This window comes from Oncorhynchus clarkii, chromosome 4 (genome assembly GCF_045791955.1).
Source record: "Oncorhynchus clarkii lewisi isolate Uvic-CL-2024 chromosome 4, UVic_Ocla_1.0, whole genome shotgun sequence".
NCBI classification, from domain to species: Eukaryota; Metazoa; Chordata; class Actinopteri; order Salmoniformes; family Salmonidae; genus Oncorhynchus; species Oncorhynchus clarkii.
Window position 1 is genome coordinate 3,262,823 of NC_092150.1, and position 13,551 is coordinate 3,276,373.

The 13,551-nt window shown below is 45.7% G+C and overlaps 1 protein-coding gene across 1 annotated transcript in view; it reads left to right on the plus strand.

Moving 5' to 3' along the window:
• The first annotated feature begins 5,444 nt into the window (after positions 1–5,444).
• The window catches only part of LOC139406298 (E3 SUMO-protein ligase PIAS1-like), a 36,223-nt gene continuing 28,116 nt past the window's right edge, over positions 5,445–13,551 (plus strand). Inside the window, exon 1 of the mRNA XM_071148761.1 lies at positions 5,445–5,465. The gene's annotated coding sequence lies outside the window, so the exon portion shown is untranslated. The remainder of the gene's footprint in view (positions 5,466–13,551) is intronic.

Genomic DNA, 13,551 nt, shown 5'->3' on the forward strand with positions numbered 1-13,551 from the left:
GAAGACTAATACCACCCCCAAGACTACTGCCGCCCTCATAACTACTACCACCCCCAAGACTACTACCACCCCCAAGACTACTACCACCCCAAAGACTACCACCACCCCCAAGACTACCACCACCCCCAAGACTACAACCGCCCTGAAGACTACTACCACCCCCAAGACTACTACCGCCCCCAAGACTACTACCGCCCCCAAGACTACTACCGCCCCAAAGACTACTACCACCCCCGAGACTACTACCACCCCCAAGACCACTACCACCCCGAAGACTACTACCGCCCCGAAGACTACTACCTCCCCCAAGACTACAACCGCCCTGAATACTACTACCGCCCCCAAGACTACTACCACCCCCAAGACTACTATTACCCCGAAGACTACTACCACCCCCAATACTACTACCACCCTGAGGACTACTACCACCCCCAAGACTACTACCACCCCGAAGACTACTACCACCCCGAAGACTACTACCACCCCGAAGACTACTACTGCCCACAAGACTACTACCGCCCCCAAGACTACTACCACCCCGAAGACTACTACCACCCCGAAGACTACTACTGCCCACAAGACTACTACCGCCCCCAGGACTACTACCACCCCCAAGACTACTACCACCCCAAAGACTACTACCGCCCACAAGACTACTACCGCCCACAAGACTACTACCACCCCCAAGACTACTACCACCACGAAGACTACTACCACCCCCAAGACTACTACCACCCCCAAGACTACTATTACCCCGAAGACTACTACCACCCCCAAGACTACAAACCAACCTGAAGACTACAGCTGCCTAAATACGAAAGAGGAAGTGTCTGAGTTAGGGTAGCACATTTCCAGTGACTTTCCCCAAAATTCCAAGGTTCTCCAGTAATCCCGGTTGGACGATTCCTGGATTACCTGCTTTATTCCATCCTGATTCCATCAATCTTCCAAACGGGATCTCTGGAAATGATGGGTATTTTGGGAAATCATTTTGCAACTCTTGTCTGAGTAATGATCTAGGATCAGTTTCGCATTTTAGATCAAAATACATAATATTATTATGAACATGGACGGACCTGATCCTAGATCAGCACTGCTACTCAGATGCTTTATGACTTTTAATGACTGGACATGGACGGACCTGATCCTAGATCAGCATTGTTACTGGTCTGTAAGACGTCACTGGTCTGTAATTAACATATTGGGGGCGTGTCAATTCAGACTCAATGTATAATTTATATAAAATTATAAAACACCACATCAAATACATTTTATTTATACCATAACTTTTGTTAAGCATTTATATATATATATATATACATATATATATTTAGAGGCAAAGTGCAATGAATCTGTATCCTGTGATAGTTGTTAGTCAAATGTCTTTATGGAAGTATTATGTTATTATTTGAATGTGAGTAGTTTACGTTTTGATTTCATTTCCTAACGTTGTTTATTCATTACCACGGTTTGCTCTTTGTTCATCCACAACTTTCTATTCTCTCGATGTAATGCACTTTAAACTTTAAACCCCTAAATGACTTCAACGTGTAATAAAATACCTTGTTTGGTGATTCTCACGCTGATATTTTCGTGAAATAATAACATAACACAATATCATGGATGTGTTATAACGATTGAAATTACACAAATGCACTGGTAATAGTGGGGCTATAGCTTGTCATAGTGGTGACAGACTGGTAATAGTGGGGCTATAGCTTGTCATAGTAGTGACAGACTGGTAATAGTGGGGCTATAGCTTGTCATAGTGCAGACAGACTGGTAATAGTGGGGCTATAGCTTGTCATAGTGGTGACAGACTGGTAATAGTGGGGCTATAGCTTGTCATAGTAGTGACAGACTGGTAATAGTGGGGCTATAGCTTGTCATAGTGCAGACAGACTGGTAATAGTGGGGCTATAGCTTGTCATAGTGGTGACAGACTGGTAATAGTGGGGCTATAGCTTGTCATAGTAGTGACAGACTGGTAATAGTGGGGCTATAGCTTGTCATAGTGCAGACAGACTGGTAATAGTGGGGCTATAGCTTGTCATAGTGGAGACAGACTGGTAATAGTGGGGCTATAGCTTGTCATAGTGGTGACAGACTGGTAATAGTGGGGCTATAGCTTGTCATAGTGGTGACAGACTGGTAATAGTGGGGCTATAGCTTGTCGTAGTGGTGACAGACTGGTAATAGTGGGGCTATAGCTTGTCATAGTGGTACCTTCTTGGGGGGAAATCCATGCCTAAATGCCTATCCATGCCTAAATGAAGCTATTGCCACAATGTGCAATATATCCTCTCAGATGTACGGATGTATATACTGTATATACAGGTTACAGTCTATTGATTTATATACATGCTACAGTCTATTGATTTATATACAGGCTACAGTCTATTGATTTATATACAGGCTACAGTCTATTGATTTATATACATGCTACAGTCTATTGATTTATATACAGGCTACAGTCTATTGATTTATATACAGGCTACAGTCTATTGATTTATATACAGGCTGCAGTCTATTGATTTATATACAGGCTACAGTCTATTGATTTATGTGGTGTGAGAGTGCCATCTTCTGGTCAATTGTGAGAGCAATACATTTCACTGTGCCCCACTCCTGCTGACTATCAGGCAGTGTGGCTGTTACTGAGTAAATGAGTGAGTGAGTGATACATGGGCAGGGAAGATTAGGGCCGGAAGGGTGTGTATGTGTTGAGCACAGTCATTGGTGTTGAGAGAGAGCGCTGCAGCAGGCAGTCATGATCATTACTTATTTTATGGACAGCCCCATCAAGCGGATCCTCCTGGATGATGTATTTTGGGAGAGAGTGGGAAAGCAGCCTGAAACCTATAGCAGTAGCCATTGCACAGATTGTGGGAGAAATTGTCATCCTGTCTGATGTTCAGACTCTGCTTGCAGATGTAAGAGAAGAAATCCGTACTGCCCTGCTCACTTCACTGTTGCTCCAAGCAGAGGAAACTGCAGTTCTGAAACACATCAAAAAGTGAAGACTTCTGTCTTATGCTGGCAAGATAACGGATAAATAACATTTTAAAAAAGAGCATCCTGTCCGTTGCAGAGATCAACAAGGCCCACGGTGTCATCACTACCGTGTCTCGCCACCTTGGCCTGGATGAGTGCAAGGTTCTTGGCAGTCTGACGAAGTACACTTCCAAGCAAGGGCTTTGGGATGGAGATGCAATATGGCAGTCGTGCCAACATATCTCATCAACCACCGGGTGGAAGGGACTTTGTGGATCTGAGGCTCTTTCCTCTGTTGCCTCCATCATCCTCCAAATCCCACCGACATCAGCCGCCTCAGAGCGTAACTGGTCCTTGTTTGGGAACACACACACCAACGCACGCAACAGGCTGACCAACACAAGTTTAGAAAATTTGGTGGCCATCTGGGCAAATTTGAGGCTTTTTGAGCCTGACAACGAGCTATCCTAAACAAGGTTGGAAAGTGATAGTGAAGATGAGGCCTCAGAGTCTGATGTTCAAGAGGTGGACATTGAGGAGGTCCAAGGAAAAAAACATGGATGCCTGAGAGCAAGACAACCAAAGCTTTAGTTTGTAGACTATCATTTTGAAAATATTTTTGGGAGATGCTATGAATCATTCAATATTCCCTTCGGTTGTTCAGTGAAATTATCCATTGTGAAGAGTCAACTCATTTAATTAAAGTTAAATTTGTAACTACATTTTTTTATTTTATTTTTATCGGAAAGATTTAATCATTTGCAATTAAGTTTTTATGATCCATCAAACATGATGACAACATCACCCCAACGAGTGTATCCATTGTTTTCAGTGCCTTGTAGATTCTAGACTGTGATATGGCCATTTCTTAGAGAGGCTCCTTCCCCTCCAGGAGACTGTCAAACATGATGACATCACCACCCCAACAGGTGCTGCTGTCCATATCGGCAGACTGTGATATGGCCATTTCTTAGAGAGGCTCCTTCCCCTCCAGGAGACTGTCAAACATGATGACATCACCACCCCAACAGGTGCTGCTGTCCATATCGGCAGACTGTGATATGGCCATTTCTTAGAGAGGCTCCTTCCCCTCCAGAAGACTGTCAAACATGATGACATCACCACCCCAACAGGTGCTGCTGTCCATATCGGCAGACTGTGATATGGCCATTTCTTGGAGAGACTCCTTCCCCTACAGAAGACTGGCAACATCACCCCAACGGGTGTTGCTGGGAACCTTCTCACTTTGCTTGGTGAGGTAGATGGCTGCTATAAATTGATGACCCTTCACATACCTAACTATGTCTTAAAGTAATGATGGACTGTCATTTCTCTTTGCTTGTTTGGTGATGTGGACACCAAGTAACTTGAAGCTCTCGACCTGCTCCACCGCAGCCCCGTCGATGAGAAAGGGGGCGTGCTCGGCCCTCCTTTTCCTGTCGTCCACAACTAACAACCGATGTCAGCCTGCAGGTACCCGGCCTGCCACAAGAACACGATGAGCCAAGTAAACCCTCCCCTAACCCGGGCGAGGCTGAGCTAATTGTGCACCACCCTATGGGACCCCGGTCACAGCCAGTTGCGACACAGCCTGGGATCAACCCGGGTCTGCAGTGACACCTCAAGCACTGCTATGCAGTGGCAGTAGACCCCTGCGCCACTCGGAAGGCCCCTGGCATGTAAGGACAAGGTGACTTTTATCCATATATTCGCCTGTATTTACCCCTCCCCCTTCCCAAAAATGAAACGCTAATTAGCTGCTACCATAAAGAACTACAAATGCCATGATGATCTGGAAAAGACTGTCGGATGGAGGCAAGGGTAAGAATCTCTGGATTAACTATCTCATGTTAGCTAAATGTAGTAACGAATAAATTGGCTACATTTCTTTAAAATTGAGCAAGTTTAAATTGACACTACTTGTTAATAAAGGTGTCAGCTAGAGATGACGTGCAAGGAGCATGCTGGGATTTGTAGTTTTCAATGACGTCTACTTTGCTGCCAATTAGCATTTTCGAATCTGAGAGTAAATAGAGATGAATGTATTGATAAACGTCACCTTGTCTTAAGAGAGATTTACATTGTTATCAAAACGTCACGCCAGGGTAAGCCTACATGAAACATAGCTCTTGTGGGAAGTGTTTCTAAAATCCCCCATGGGGGAAAAAATGTATGGTAGAAAAAACGATAGAAAACAGTCAAGAGAGAAATGGTTTCATTGGTATTAAGACACCACCACTGTGGGACTCTATTTGCTGTAGATTATCATCTTCTGAGAAACCTATTAGATAGATGTGGCAAATCGTAGCTTGCTGCTAAAAAAAAACAATTTTGGACTAGTTTTCAGTTATTTGTGGGCTGGTTTTGAGTGGTCATTGATATCTATACATGTGTTAGACCTGGAGGGGGCTGGCAACCCTGATAACGCATGCGCTAAAAGTTACAAGATGGCGGAGAGTGCGCAACTGAAGGTAAAGCGTATCCCGAAATGATAACAAAAAAACTAAAATAAAATGACGTATTTATGTATTAAACTAATCTCCGCTGTTTACATATAGTTGAAATCGAATTTATTTTGAAGATTTACTTGATTTGTTGTAGGGAATGAATTTCATTTGTGTACGAAAACGGTACAGTGGAAGTCGTAAGCTAGTATTGTTATTGTTAGCTGATAGCTAACGTTATGTTGGTTAATAGATCAGACTGGTAGTTATGTGGGTTAATCGATCAGACTGGTAGTTATGTGGTTAATAGATCAGACTGGTAGTTATGTTGGTTAATAGATCAGACTGGTAGTTATGTTGGTTAATAGATCAGACTGGTAGTTAATATATATTACCAGAACCCTGTTATACTTACCAGAACCTTGTTATACTTGCCAGAACCCTGTTATACTTGCCAGAACCTTGTTATACTTACCAGAACCCTCTTATACTCGCCAGAACCTTGTTATACTTACCAGAACCTTGTTATACTTGCCATAACCTTGTTATACTTACCAGAACCTTGTTATACTTACCATAACCTTGTTATACTTACCAGAACCTTTTAATACTTACCATAACCCTTGTTATTCTTACCAGAACCTTGTTATACTCACCAGAACCTTGTTATACTCACCAGAACCCTGTTATACTCACCAGAACCCTGTTATACTCACCAGAACCCTGTTATGCTTACCAGAACCCTTGTTATACTTACCAGAACCCTGTTATACTTACCAGAACCCTGTTATACTTGCCAGAACCCTGTTATGCTTACCAGAACCCTTGTTATACTTACCAGAACCCTGTTATACTTGCCAGAACCCTTGTTATACTTACCAGAACCCTGTTATACTTACCAAAACATTGTTATACTAACCAGAACCTCGTTATACTTACCAGAACATTGTTATACTTACCAGAACCTTTTAATACTTACCATAACCCTGTTATTCTTACCAGAACCCTTGTTATTCTTACCAGAACCTTGTTATTCTTACCAGATCCTTGTTATACTTGCCAGAACCTTGTTATACTTACCAGAACCCTTGTCATACTTACCAGAACCCTGTTATACTTGCCAGAACCTTGTTATACTAACCAGAACCTTGTTATACTTACCAGAACCCTGTTATACTTGCCAGAACCCTTGTTATACTTGCCAGAACCTTGTTATACTAACCAGAACCTTGTTATACTTACCAGAACCCTGTTTTACTTACCAGAACCCTTGTTATACTTACCAGAACCCTGTTATACTAACCAGAACCCTGTTATACTTAACAGAACCCTTGTTATACTTGCCAGAACCCTTGTTATACTTGCCAGAACCCTTGTTATACTTGCCAGAACCTTGTTATACTTACCATAACCTTGTTATACTTGCCAGAACCCTGTTATACTTACCAGAACCTTGGTATACTTACCAGAACCTTGTTATACTAACCAGAACCCTGTTATACTTACCAGAACCTTGTTATACTTACCAGAACTTTGTTATACTAACCAGAACCCTGTTATACTAACCAGAACCTTGTTATACTTACCAGAACCTTGTTATACTTACCAGAACCCTTGTTATACTTACCAGAACCCTGTTATACTTACCAGAACCCTGTTATACTTGCCAGAACCCTGTTATACTTACCAGAACCCTGTTACACTTACCAGAAACCTTGTTATACTTACCAGAAACCTGTTATACTTACCAGAACCTTGTTATACTAATGTTCTCTATCCGCCAGTGATCATTTTCCAGCCAAAGAGCCATTATTCGGAACCCAATGTTAATCAGTAAACTAGTAATGCTAATTTAACAGAAAAATACCAATATCATATCATTTCGGAGTGTTTACACTGAGCTGCACTTGGATCGGAACGCAATCATGTCTTTACATAAAGACACCGTGGAGCCGGTGTGAGATGTGGGGTTGGGAAACGTACCTCAATTCAGGAATGGGATATACCACTGTACTCCGAATGTTACCTTAATCCACATGGCTTCGTTGAAAAGATGGAAATACTGCTCGTTTTTTGGGGGGAAACTGCCCTTTTTCATCATCATGCTAGTTAGTGGTAGCCACAGTCATATCATGGAAAGTTGAACAACATAGGAGCTGATTATCAGCTGATATCTCAAAGTGCTGTACAGAAACCCAGCCTGAAAAAAACCCAAACAGCAAGCAATGCAGATGTAGAAGCACGGTGGCTAGGACAAACTCCCTAGAAAGGCCTGAACCTAGGAAGAAACCTAGAGAGGAACCAGGTTATGAGGGGTGGCAAGGACAAACTCTCCTAGAAAGGCCAGAACCTAGGAAGAAACCTAGAGAGGAACCACGCTATGACGGGTGGCCAGTCCTCTTCTGGCTGTGCCGGGTGGAGATTATAACAGAACATGGCCAAGATGTTCAAATGTTCATAAATGACCAGCAGGGTCAAATAATAATAATCACAGTAGTTGTCGAGGGTGCAACAGGTCAGCACCTCAGGAGTAAATGTCAGTTGGCTTGATGTATCAGTGTGATAAATAAAATTGGAGTACAGTTACCTAAATTAGCTATCTACAGTCTGACTGGGAGAATTAGCCTGGGCCAGACAGCCCTGAAGATGTGTAGCTAACTAGCTAGTTGATACCTTCCAGTTGAATTTGTTAATTTTCTCTCTCCCACGTTTAGCAGTTGGCTAAGTGGCTAATAGCTGCTTAGCTAGCTAATTACGAGATTGACGTTAAAAATATGGTTATTAGGGTGTCAAAAAAGATAGCTAGCTATCACGGTTAGCCACAGCTAACTAGAAAAGTAGCAAGCTATTTTTAGCCAAAACATTTAGCAAACTATTATGCAAAATGTGCCCGTTTTGAAATTCGGTCTTTCTCTAAAGTCTAGGTTGAAGATGGCAAGCCCAACCTATTTTAATGTAAAGCTAAATACGAAACTGGAATAAATTGTTGTGAGCCAAAGAGTTATAACTTTATATTTAATGCAATTTTAAATGACCATTCTAGGATATGTTGTGTAGGGCTGTAAAGAAGTGCTTGTTTCTCTGTTGTTGATTAAGTATAAATATTACATGATGTTGGTTTTGGGGGTTGGCTTCTGATCCCCAGTACGTCCCTGTAATCCCACCCATCTGTAGTTCACCAGGGGCTTCTCATCCTGTTTCCCTGTAATCCCACCTATCTGTAGTTCACCAGGGTCTTCTGCTTCCCTGTAATCCCACCTATCTGTAGTTCACCAGGGGCTTCTCATCCTGTTTCCCTGTAATCCCACCTATCTGTAGTTCACCAGAGGCTTCTCATCCTGTTTCCCTGTAATCCCACCTATCTGTAGTTCACCAGGGGCTTCTCATCCTGTTTCCCTGTAATCCCACCCATCTGTAGTTCACCAGGGTCTTCTGCTTCCCTGTAATCCCACCTATCTGTAGTTCACCAGGGGCTTCTCATCCTGTTTCCCTGTAATCCCACCTATCTGTAGTTCACCAGGGGCTTCTCATCCTGTTTCCCTGTAATCTCACCCATCTGTAGTTCACCAGGGGCTTCGCATCCTGTTTCCCTGTAATCCCACCTATCTGTAGTTCACCAGGGGCTTCTGCTTCCCTGTAATCCCACCCATCTGTAGTTCACCAGGGGCTTCTGATCCCTTTAATCCCACCTATCTGTAGTTCACCAGGGGCTTCTCATCCTGTTTCCCTGTAATCCCACCTATCTGTAGTTCACCAGGGGCTTCTGTTTCCCTGTAATCCCACCCATCTGTAGTTCACCAGGGGCTTCTGTTTCCCTGTAATCTCACCCATCTGTAGTTCACCAGGGGCTTCTGTTTCCCTGTAATCTCACCCATCTGTAGTTCACCAGGGGCTTCTCATCCTGTTTCCCTGTAATCCCACCCATCTGTAGTTCACCAGGGGCTTCTGCTTCCCTGTAATCCCACCCATCTGTAGTTCACCAGGGGCTTCTCATCCTGTTTCCCTGTAATCCCACCTATCTGTAGTTCACCAGGGGCTTCTCATCCTGTTTCCCTGTAATCTCACCCATCTGTAGTTCACCAGGGGCTTCTCATCCTGTTTCCCTGTAATCCCACCCATCTGTAGTTCACCAGGGGCTTCTCATCCTGTTTCCCTGTAATCCCACCTATCTGTAGTTCACCAGGGGCTTCTCATCCTGTTTCCCTGTAATCCCACCCATCTGTAGTTCACCAGGGGCTTCTGCTTCCCTGTAATCCCACCCATCTGTAGTTCACCAGGGGCTTCTGCGTCCCTGTAATCCCACCCATCTGTAGTTCACCAGGGGCTTCTCATCCTGTTTCCCTGTAATCCCACCTATCTGTAGTTCACCAGGGGCTTCTCATCCTGTTTCCCTGTAATCCCACCCATCTGTAGTTCACCAGGGGCTTCTCATCCTGTTTCCCTGTAATCCCACCCATCTGTAGTTCACCAGGGGCTTCTGCTTCCCTGTAATCCCACCCATCTGTAGTTCACCAGGGGCTTCTGCTTCCCTGTAATCCCACCCATCTGTAGTTCGCCAGGGGCTTCTCATCCTGTTTCCCTGTAATCCCACCCATCTGTAGTTCACCAGGGGCTTCTCATCCTGTTTCCCTGTAATCCCACCCATCTGTAGTCCACCAGGGGCTTCTCATCCTGTTTCCCTGTAATCCCACTTATCTGTAGTTCACCAGGGGCTTCTCATCCTGTTTCCCTGTAATCCCACATATCTGTAGTTCACCAGGGGCTTCTCATCCTGTTTCCCTGTAATCCCACATATCTGTAGTTCACCAGGGGCTTCTGCTTCCCTGTAATCCCACCTATCTGTAGTTCACCAGGGGCTTCTCATCCTGTTTCCCTGTAATCCCACCCATCTGTAGTTCACCAGGGGCTTCTCATCCTGTTTCCCTGTAATCCCACCTATCTGTAGTTCACCAGGGGCTTCTCATCCTGTTTCCCTGTAATCCCACCTATCTGTAGTTCACCAGGGGCTTCTGTTTCCCTGTAATCCCACCCATCTGTAGTTCACCAGGGGCTTCTCATCCTGTTTCCCTGTAATCCCACCCATCTGTAGTTCACCAGGGGCTTCTGCTTCCCTGTAATCCCACCTATCTGTAGTTCACCAGGGGCTTCTCATCCTGTTTCCCTGTAATCCCACCCATCTGTAGTTCACCAGGGGCTTCTCATCCTGTTTCCCTGTAATCCCACCTATCTGTAGTTCACCAGGGGCTTCTCGTCCTGTTTCCCTGCAATCCCACCCATCTGTAGTTCACCAGGGGCTTCTCATCCTGTTTCCCTGTAATCCCACCTATCTGTAGTTCACCAGGGGCTTCTGCTTCCCTGTAATCCCACCCATCTGTAGTTCACCAGGGGCTTCTCATCCTGTTTCCCTGTAATCCCACCCATCTGTAGTTCACCAGGGTCTTCTGCTTCCCTGTAATCCCACCTATCTGTAGTTCACCAGGGGCTTCTCATCCTGTTTCCCTGTAATCCCACCCATCTGTAGTTCACCAGGGGCTTCTCATCCCGTTTCCCTGTAATCCCACCCATCTGTAGTTCACCAGGGGCTTCTCATCCTGTTTCCCTGTAATCCCACCCATCTGTAGTTCACCAGGGGCTTCTCATCCTGTTTCCCTGTAATCCCACCCATCTGTAGTTCACCAGGGGCTTCTCACCCTGTTTCCCTGTAATCCCACCTATCTGTAGTGCATCCTGTCCTGACTAGCTGTCTACCAGTCCACTGACTAGCTGTCTAAGTAGCATCCTGTCCTGACTAGCTGTCTACCAGTCCACTGACTAGCTGTCTAAGTAGCATCCTATCCTGACTAGCTGTCTACCAGTCCTCTGAGGTAGTAGGGAGGAACCCATAGCATCCTGTCCTGACTAGCTGTCTACCAGTCCACTGACTAGCTGTCTACCAGTCCACTGAATAGCTGTCTACCAGTCCTATGAGGTAGTAGGGAGGAACCCATAGCATCCTGTCCTGACTAGCTGTCTACCAGTCCACTGACTAGCTGTCTACCAGTCCACTGAGGTAGTAGGGAGGAACCCATAGCATCCTGTCCTGACTAGCTGTCTACCAGTTCACTGACTAGCTGTCTACCAGTCCACTGACTAGCTGTCTACCAGTCCACTGACTAGCTGTCTAAGTAGCATCCTGTCCTGACTAGCTGTCTACCAGTCCTCTGAGGTAGTAGGGAGGAACCCATAGCATCCTGTCCTGACTAGCTGTCTACCAGTCCACTGACTAGCTGTCTACCAGTCCTCTGAGGTAGTAGGGAGGAACCCATAGCATCCTGTCCTGACTAGCTGTCTACCAGTTCACTGACTAGCTGTCTACCAGTCCACTGACTAGCTGTCTACCAGTTCACTGACTAGCTGTCTACCAGTTCACTGACTAGCTGTCTACCAGTTCACTGACTAGCTGTCTACCAGTTCACTGACTAGCTGTCTACCAGTTCACTGACTAGCTGTCTACCTGTTCACTGACTAACTGTCTACCAGTCCACTGACTAGCTGTCAACCAGTCCACTGACTAGCTGTCTACCAGTCCACTGACTAGCTGTCTACCAGTCCTCTGAGGTAGTAGGGAGGAACCCATAGCATCCTGTCCTGACTAGCTGTCTACCAGTCCACTGACTAGCTGTCTACCAGTCCACTGACTAGCTGTCTACCAGTCCACTGACTAGCTGTCTACCAGTCCACTGAGGTAGTAGGGAGGAACCCATAGCATCCTGTCCTGACTAGCTGTCTACCAGTCCACTGACTAGCTGTCTACCAGTCCACTGAGGTAGTAGAGAGGAACCCATAGCATCCTGTCCTGACTAGCTGTCTACCAGTCCACTGACTAGCTGTCTACCAGTCCACTGACTAGCTGTCTACCAGTCCACTGAGGTAGTTGGGAGGAACCCATAGCATCCTGTCCTGACTAGCTGTCTACCAGTTCACTGACTAGCTGTCTACCAGTCCACTGACTAGCTGTCTACCAGTCCACTGACTAGCTGTCTACCAGTCCACTGACTAGCTGTCTACCAGTCCACTGAGGTAGTAGGGAGGAACCCATAGCATCCTGTCCTGACTAGCTGTCTACCAGTTCACTGACTAGCTGTCTACCAGTCCACTGACTAGCTGTCTACCAGTCCTCTGCGGTAGTAGGGAGGAACCCATAGCATCCTGTCCTGACTAGCTGTCTACCAGTCCACTGACTAGCTGTCTACCAGTCCACTGACTAGCTGTCTACCAGTCCACTGACTAGCTGTCTACCAGTCCACTGAGGTAGTAGGGAGGAACCCATAGCATCCTGTCCTGACTAGCTGTCTACCAGTCCACTGAGGTAGTAGGGAGGAACCCATAGCATCCTGTCCTGACTAGCTGTCTACCAGTTCACTGACTAGCTGTCTACCAGTCCACTGAGGTAGTAGGGAGGAACCCATAGCATCCTGTCCTGACTGTTTACCACTGAGGTATGCAGAGCCATTGAAGAGGATCAACAGCCTGATCAACTCTATTTGAAGGAAATGTTTCGGCAAATGGTCACATCAAGTCCCGGCCAAGGATATTCAGAGACCACTCCTGCGTTGTCTTGGCTGTGTGCTTAGTGTCGTTGTCCTGTTGGAAAGGTGAGCTTTCACCACAGTCTGAGGTCCTGAGTGCTCTGGAGCAGGTTTTCATCAAGCGTCTCTCTCTGTATTTTACTCTGTTCGTCTTTCCCTCGATCCTGACTAGTCTACCAGTCCCTGTCACTAAAAAACGTCCCCACAGCTTGATGCTGCCACCACCATGCTTCACTGTAGGGATGGTGCCAGGTTTCCTCCAGATGTGATGCTGCCACCACCATGCTTCACTGTAGGGATGGTGCCAGTTTTCCTCCAGACGTGATGCTGCCACCACCATGCTTCACTGTAGGGATGGTGCCAGGTTTCCTCCAGACGTGATGCTGCCACCACCATGCTTCACTGTAGGGATGGTGCCAGGTTTCCTCCAGACGTGATGCTGCCACCACCATGCTTCACCGTAGGGATGGTGCCAGGTTTCCTCCAGGTGTGACTCTTGGCTTTCAGGTCCAAAGAGTTCAATCTTGGTTTCATCAGAGTCTTGT